Source organism: Mus caroli, chromosome 10, assembly GCF_900094665.2.
Source record: "Mus caroli chromosome 10, CAROLI_EIJ_v1.1, whole genome shotgun sequence".
Classification (NCBI taxonomy): Eukaryota; Metazoa; Chordata; class Mammalia; order Rodentia; family Muridae; genus Mus; species Mus caroli.
This window is the reverse complement of record NC_034579.1, coordinates 67,585,052-67,593,213: the sequence shown is the minus strand read 5'-3', so window position 1 is coordinate 67,593,213 and position 8,162 is coordinate 67,585,052. Positions and strand designations below refer to the sequence as shown.

Below are 8,162 nucleotides of genomic sequence, written 5' to 3'. Positions count from 1 at the left end.
TTCTTTCTTTCTTTCTTTCTTTCTTTCCTTCTTTCTTTTAACTATATTTTTATTCAGGACATAGGGTAGGAGGAGTATAGAAATAATAGCACATCTATTTGAGTGATTCTCAATTTTTAAAAAGATGTCCTGGAAGGCTTCCAAAGGGAGATTCCTTACTTCATCCTTAGATCCTGATTCAGTAATTTTTTTAAAACATTTTTATTAGATATTTTCTTTAAATACATTTCAAATACTATCTATCCCCTTTCCTTGTTTCCCTTCCAAAAACCCCCTATCCCCTCTCCTCTCCCCCTGCTCACCAACCTAGCCACTCCTGCTTCCTGGCCCTGGCATTCCCCTACACTGGGACATAGAGTCTTCACAGGACTAAGGGCCTCTCCTCTCATTGATGACTGACTAGACCATCCTCTGCTACATATTTAGCTGGAGCCACGAGTCCCAACATGTGTACTCTTTGGTTGGTGGTTTAATCCTTGGGAGCTCTGGGGGGTACCTATTAGTTCATATTGTTGTTCCTCCTATGTGGTTGGAAACCCCTTCTGCTCCTTGGGTACTTTCTCTAACTCAGTTCAATGGTAGGCTGTGCTCAGTTCAATGGTGGGCTGTAAGCATCCACCTCTGTATTTGTCAGGTACTGTTGGAGCCTCTCAGGAGACAGATATAACAGGTTTCTGCTATTGTTGGCATCCACAATAGTGTCTGGGTTTGGTGATTGTTTATGGGATGGATCCCCAGGTGGGGCAGTCTCTGGATGGACATTCCTCTTGCTAACTTTCTATTGATCAGTTTCTCTATTGCACTGTGCCTTATGCCTTATATAGCTAGCTATACTAGAGCAAGGTAATGTTAAACATAAGCTGAGCATAAGCAATTAAGATTTATTTGCAAGGAGGAAAACACTTGTGTTGGGAATTAGTTTCAGCACTTTAAAGAAAGAAAATACCATTTTGCAGGACCTCACAAATAGTTTACTTGCAAGAAGACTGTGATGATGACAGACAGTGAATGGCACTCCTATATTCCTTAAGCTGTAAACACTAATTATAGAAAATGACATAGCTGATGTCTAAAGGAATGGCTAGCCTTCTCTGCTAAGATCAGAACTATGGGGATATGTGTTTCTGGAACTTTCTGCTTATGGACATTTTACTCCCTTCTGATTTGGAGACAACCTTAAGATGAGCATGCATCTCTGGCTCTCAGGAGGATAACAGAACCCTGTAACACTCATGGTCTGTTCTGTTTCTAGTGACCATCAGCCCACCTGATAATCAGAATATCACTCTTGCCCACTTATAAAGGAAAGGGGTTGTCATTTTCCAAAAGCATATTCATGGGAAAATTAGGCAGAAACTCTCTACCTCTTCTCAAAGATAGTAGTTTCAGGGTTTCTTGCCTTTGCTTACCATGTGCTTTCCTGAATTTTAAGATCTCAATTATGGAGATCATGAGAACATGATGTGTGTATACAGTTCAAAGGGATTCTGCATGTATTAGGTGATGAAGATACACACAATTTTACCATCAGTTTGATTTTCTCAAAAATTCCTACTTTGAAGCGTCCCATTTTCAACTGGAAGGTCAAATTCAAAGCATGAAGAATCCATCAACATAATCCTATAGGTATGGCTGGCAATTGTAAATTGCTAGTTTAGAAACCAATTTGATGAATATTGATTAACAGTGACCTTGAACCTAGTGTATTCTGGCTTTCAAGAAGCATGCTATTTTTCAGAACAGAATATTCTGATAATGTGTTCTTTCTCCATATGTGAAGCAGCAGAAAACTGTTAAATATACATAAGGTTTAATCTGGCTTTGCCAATTCAACAATACTTGTTGATATGGATAGTCCACATATGAAATTACTTAAAAACCAAACCAAACAAAACAAAACAAAAGTCAAGAGTGTCTCAAAAGCATCCTGTCTCTACTGATCCTGTCCTCATGATTGTACATGTGAGTGTTTCTCTTGTCTTTACTATCATTTAGTAGTGTTGTAGACCCAGCTGGCAAGCCAGACTCTTTTCTGCAATTTTAAGATACAACCAACATGTTGTAACCACATGAAGACTTTAATGTTTTCATCTTACCCTTCAATAAGATCTTAAAGTTTATATAGATATATTCACATATCATAGCCCTTTTCTTAATTTTTATGTTTGTTTGGTAGCTTTCTACACCAGAGATGCACTTTTGCCTTTAGATACATACCTGGGCTAATGGGAAGTTGAGTGACTTTAGCACTACTGCAACTATACTAGAAATTCCAATGAAGTCTTCAGTTTCCATAACTGTTCTTACCCTCCAGTTTTTCTTTTTACCCTCTCACAGCACAGATGCAAAATGTTAGGGAATGGGCCAATCTGAATGAGTAAATATGTGTTGTTCAGACATTTTATTTTATTTTATTTTATTTTATTTTATTTTATTTTATTTATTTATTTATTTATTTTTTTCAAGATTGAGTTTTTCTGTATAACAGAGCCCTGGCTGTCTTTAGATTCCCTTTGTAGACTGGGCTGGCTTCTAACTCACAGTTATCTGTCTGTATCTGGCTCCCAAGTACTGGGATTAAAGGGGTTGAATATCACACCCACCTGATGATTTAGTTCATTTTAAAGTGAATTATCAAATAACTAGAAAAGCTGCTACTATTTCTAAACGAAGTTCACATAAAAATTTTAATATTTACTTTCTCTTGGCAGTATTAGACCACATGATATATCCTTGTACAGGAATCAAAATCAAGGATCACTAATAATCTGAGCATGGTGAATTCACCAGCCAGATATGGAATTCCCCAATCTCCCCATGTCTTATATGAGGCACAATGCCATTATTTGTTACAAAAGCCAGCTTTTGTCCATCATTTTGATCTACTATCATGTTCCATCATCTGGGTTCTTCATCTTGTGCTAACATCTTGGGCTGTCATCTGTCCATTCTGTCTGTATCAATGAAGGTGTGACCTCAGCATTCAAGATTGCCTGAACCTGACATTTGGCTTGGATGTCCTCCTTCTTATTAACTGTACTTTTAACTCGTAAACCTTGTAACCAATGTACATTGTATTATCACACACACACACAATATATATATATTTATATATATCCTATATAACATATATTACACTATTATATCTAAAATATATCTAGATTGCACTGCTATAGATATATATCTTATATATAATATATTACACTATTTATAATATATGTATGCATATATACATATGTATATATATATATATGTATATATTCTTATAATCTTACCAACAAAAGGGTAAACTCTCTCAAGTCTTAACCCAGGTATTTTTATCTTTCAAATACCTGAGACTATGAATCCAACTAATATTTGTTGTTTGATTAAATAGGTGAGTTTTCTAGAAAAATAAAACATTTGGGAAGACACATGTAATCAATTTCATATGGATTCCTTAATTGAGTAATAAAAGCTTTTTGACAATTTCTGTCTCTTACAAATGACTTGGAATGGGTTCCTGTCAAAATTATGAATTAGCAACATTATTGGCAAGAAGGATAAACCATATTTTTACTGCATCTCCTGCAAATAGCATTCTGTTTTTTTCTGGGGTATTTTATTTTCTACTCTCCTTTAGGACCACTTTATCAAATAAAAAATTAATATTTATTTTAGATATATAAAATTATTTCCAACTCACACTTGGAAAGAGTTATGAAGTGTGACACTGATGAGCTGTGTTGTACTCTCACATCAATCTTTCTGAGAGATTTCTTCTTGTCAATTTGTAAATGCTTCCATGGATATATTTGGCTGGGCAGAAACAAATCATTGATTTCAATGAATCACTATGTGACTTTGCAGTTACTTTTAAAATAATCAACACTCAAATATAAAATGAGGCTTGTATTCCAAAGGGAGCGGCACCATGGGGATCATGATAATGCACATTCTGGTATCTATGTGACATTGAGATGTGCATTGGATGTGAATAAAATTCTTCTTTCTCAATCCTTACCAAGGCTCTGCAAAGTATTTTAATCAGCTCCATTGTGGTAGTCAAGGAGACCAAGGCAAAGACAATTCAAATAACTTTTATTTCCCCCTTGGACCATGGTGACTACAGAACTGAGGGGGAAAATAACCCTTGGTCTCAAAAGTAGCACGCATTGCCTTCTTGATATTGAATTCTGATACTGAATTATTCTGGTTCTAAACTTTGACCCTGGACTTCCTTTCCTCAGTTGTGTCCTCAGATGAATTACAGTTTCATTTTCTATCAGGTTGAAAGACCAGTTAAATCACATCAGCACATGTATGTGCCTGATATGTTTTTTGAACCTCTTTCTATAACTAATAAAAACTTCATGTCCTGAGGTTTATATTATACATCTAGATACCAGGATTTCAATGTAATGCCACTCACTGCTCTGCCTCAAAGTACTAGAAGCGAGTGGTTTCTGTCTTTGATGACTATGTAACCCATCAATTCCACAAAGTAGACTACAGCATCAGAATACGATTAGCCCCATCCATTTCTGTCATCGCAACTTAAAAATGATATCACTTCTATGTGTTACAAAATCAGTAAGTAGCTGTGAATCTCTGTACCTTGCCCTAAATTTCATAAAGAGCTAAGATGGAAACACAAATGCAGCTACTAAGATAACCTTATGTATGATTATATAAACTCTGCATGATAATTACCTATTGGTATGTGTTATGCATTATAGCTTTAGGAGTATCTACCCACTTGAGTCATCTATGTTCTATACTTCAGAGAATCTCAGCATAGTGTATAGCATTGTTCAGAAATAAGGATGTCAGGAGTCACATTCAACCCTTGGGGAAAATGGATGGTCATGCCAAGTTCAGCATCATTCTGTCTTTCTCTTCATTTTAGAAAATACACAATGCTATTCTCCCAAACCTGAGGAGCTTCAAGTTATGAATGGAAGGGTTTTTTTATGGTTTTGTTAATGGTGGACATTTTAGTATAACTGAAGTATTATAGCTTTCTTTTGGGATTTAACCTCTCTCCTTTCCACCACCAATCTCTAAAAGCAACACATACAGAGTTCAGGAAACATAGTGATTCCTGAGACAAAGATGAGGAAATGTGAATTTATATCTGGCATTTGATGCATAATATGGAGACTAGAGAAAGTACACCACACGTTTATCCTTGATGCTTGTTTGATACAATGTATTCTCTGTCTCAAGTCAACTGGCAGCTGTGAGTCCAGAGAGCTGTGTGCTTCTCTTAATTAGTGGTCTCTGGTGCCAACAACAACAACAACAACACAAAAACAAAACCTGTGATCAAATTGTAAACCTCTATATTATATATGAGTAATATTAAATTCACAATTCAGTGTGGATTCTGTTTTCTCTTTCTTATGGCTAGTATATTGTCGCTCTCCTACTTTGGAATGATCCTGTAATAACTGAAAATTGTGCCATGGAGAATTAAATTCTTTTCCATGGGTGATTGCTTCACCTCTTATTCTCATGTTCAGAAGGTGTGAGGGTCACACATACACTGCACCCCATGAATATAAATGTAAAGGTCAATTGATTTGAATTCATACACCAATGAACCCCAAACACAAACAAAGAAAATGAGGTATAGAAAACTTATCAAAAGAGTATTCTACTTAAAATAAAAGCAATGAGTTTCTAGAAATATTTTGTGCATAGCTAGAAATCATTTATTATTTAGGTATTATTATTTAGCTAGGAGATTTTCATATTATTGATAAATTAGTGATTTGATATCTATGTCATTAATTTGTGCAGGGACTTTTCTGTTCTGCTATTTGTCCCCTATTCCTTCCATGTCTGTTACTAAAGACATGTGATAGATCTTCACATAATGTTAGATTTATCTCTAAACTTAAATATTTACCTCTAAAATTAAATATAATTCTAAAAGTTTACAGCAATCAATAGGAACATATAGTGGTCTGCACAATGAAAATTTATATATAATTTACAGAGTGACTACATAATCTAGAAATAAAAAAACACTTCAATTGGAAGAATATAAGTTTTAGAATATACTTAATAGGTTTGGAGCTGAAGAGCAGAGATACTGGAAATATATTCAGAGTCAGGAAGAGATCACAACTGTTAAGATGCAGTGTTAATTACTATGGTCTCAGAGTGAGTTCCAAAATGAAGCTTTTCTAGATGTGTTCTCTATTTAAATAGATCTGGTTTCACTGGGTCCTTGATTTTATATATACCTTTTATGACTGCCTTGCCACATTCTCTCACATATTCATATACACAGTCACCAGAGATTGTATTGAATCTCTAGATCATTTAGGGGTTATGTTGCTATTTTAATAAATGTTAGATTTTCTCAGTTCCCATAATACATGCAGTTATATTGTTTAAGTGTTCATTGATTGCTTTTATTTTTGATGTTATTATAAGTGTGATACCTCACTTTATCTCATTTGAGGATAGTCATCTAGTGCACAGACTAATCACGGAGGACTAAGGGTGTATCTCAGTGATAGAAAAGCAGCCTAACATGTACAAGGCCATGAATTTAATGACTAGCACTGAAAAATTCCATTCAGTTATGACTACTGATATTATACACAGGAATCCTGGTGAAGTTGTGCTGTTGTCACAACAGTTATATTTTGTAATGTATTTTGACCCCTGAACTTAAGTGGTGTTTTTTGTTGTTGTTGTTATTGTTGCTGTTGGACATTAATAAATGAATTCTTGTTTGAAATATTTTTCCAGTATTACTAAATGAGAACAATTTCTTTCCATCTATTTGGACCTCTATGGGTTGTTATATTTATGATTTTCCTCTCAAGACTTGAGCCATATTTTCTTCCTTCCTTTCTTTTACTTCTTCTTCCTTTCCTTCCTTCCTTCTTCCCTTCCTTCCTCCCTCCCCTTAAAAATGAACTATTTGGCATAGTTTTAAATATCTTAATTAAATATTACCCTCTTAAGGTGTTAAATAAATAACTACTCAGGGTGTCCTCACTTTCAGACATCTCACTAAAAGGTGTTTTAAATTAAATATTATATTGCATGAAATACAGTAAGTACTTTGTAGAAATCATAGAGTTGGATTTTTGTAAAGTGGTATGAGTTGGACACTATTTTCATGGACTAGTGAAGATCAGAAACAATTTCAGCACACAAGACAGCGCAACATGAAGATATTCACTTTTTATAAAATGAATAGATGGTACCAAGTACACAGTCAGAGTTTGAACATAGAACACGGAAAGAACATCTTGATGGGAACATGATTTACATTATATAGACAACGGATGTATCCCCATTTCCTATTTCTCCCTTTCTTGGGACTCAACAAGCTTTGCATGGGCAAAGGAGTACAGCTTATAATAGAATTCATTGATTGGCCTCTTCTGGTCCGTGCCAGCACCGGGTCACCTTGGGCACGGAGTTGGCAGACACCCCCAAGGTCCCTAGAGGACAGCTTCTGAGGCAGACCCCATTTCCAGCTCCAGATGTTAGGGCACATTTCCTGCCAGAGGAGAGGTGTCGACCCTGCCCAGGAGGGCTCTGCCAGAGCACCTTGGAGCCCCATCTTGGTTCCCGGATCCCTCTGAGACTAGTCTGCACAGGTGAGAGTGTGGACTACAGAAGCTGACAGCTTCTGGAACAGGCCCTAATTCAGGCCTTCATCTTCAGCCTGGAGGCAGGTCTGAATGCCAGATATCTGTGCACCTTCCCTGTAAGAGGAGAGCTTGCCTGCAGAGAGTACTCTGACCACTGAAATTAAGGAGAGAGCTAGTCTCCCAGGTCTGCTGATAGACGGTAACAGAATCACGAATGGAACAAGCTCTAACCAGAGACAACTATAACAACTAACTCCAGAGATTACCAGATGCTGAAAGGAAAATGTAAGAATGTTACTAACAGAAACCAAGACCACTCACCATCATCAGAATGAAGCACTACCTCCTCACCCAGTCCTGGGCACCCCAACACACCCGAAAAGCTAGACCTGGATTTAAAAGCATATCTCATGTTGATGGTAGAGGACATCAAGAAGGACTTTAATAACTCACTTAAAGTAGTACAGGAGAACACAACTAAAGAGTTACAAGTCCTTAAAGAAAAACAGGAAAACACAACCAAACAGGTGATGGAAATGAACAAAATCATACTAGAAC

At 36.2% G+C, this 8,162-nt stretch overlaps 1 protein-coding gene across 1 annotated transcript in view; it reads right to left on the bottom strand.

Annotated features, from left to right (window-relative positions):
- Pcdh15 (protocadherin related 15) overlaps positions 1-8,162 on the bottom strand; it is a 1,443,104-nt gene that overhangs the window by 898,099 nt on the left and 536,843 nt on the right. The window lies entirely within an intron of this gene.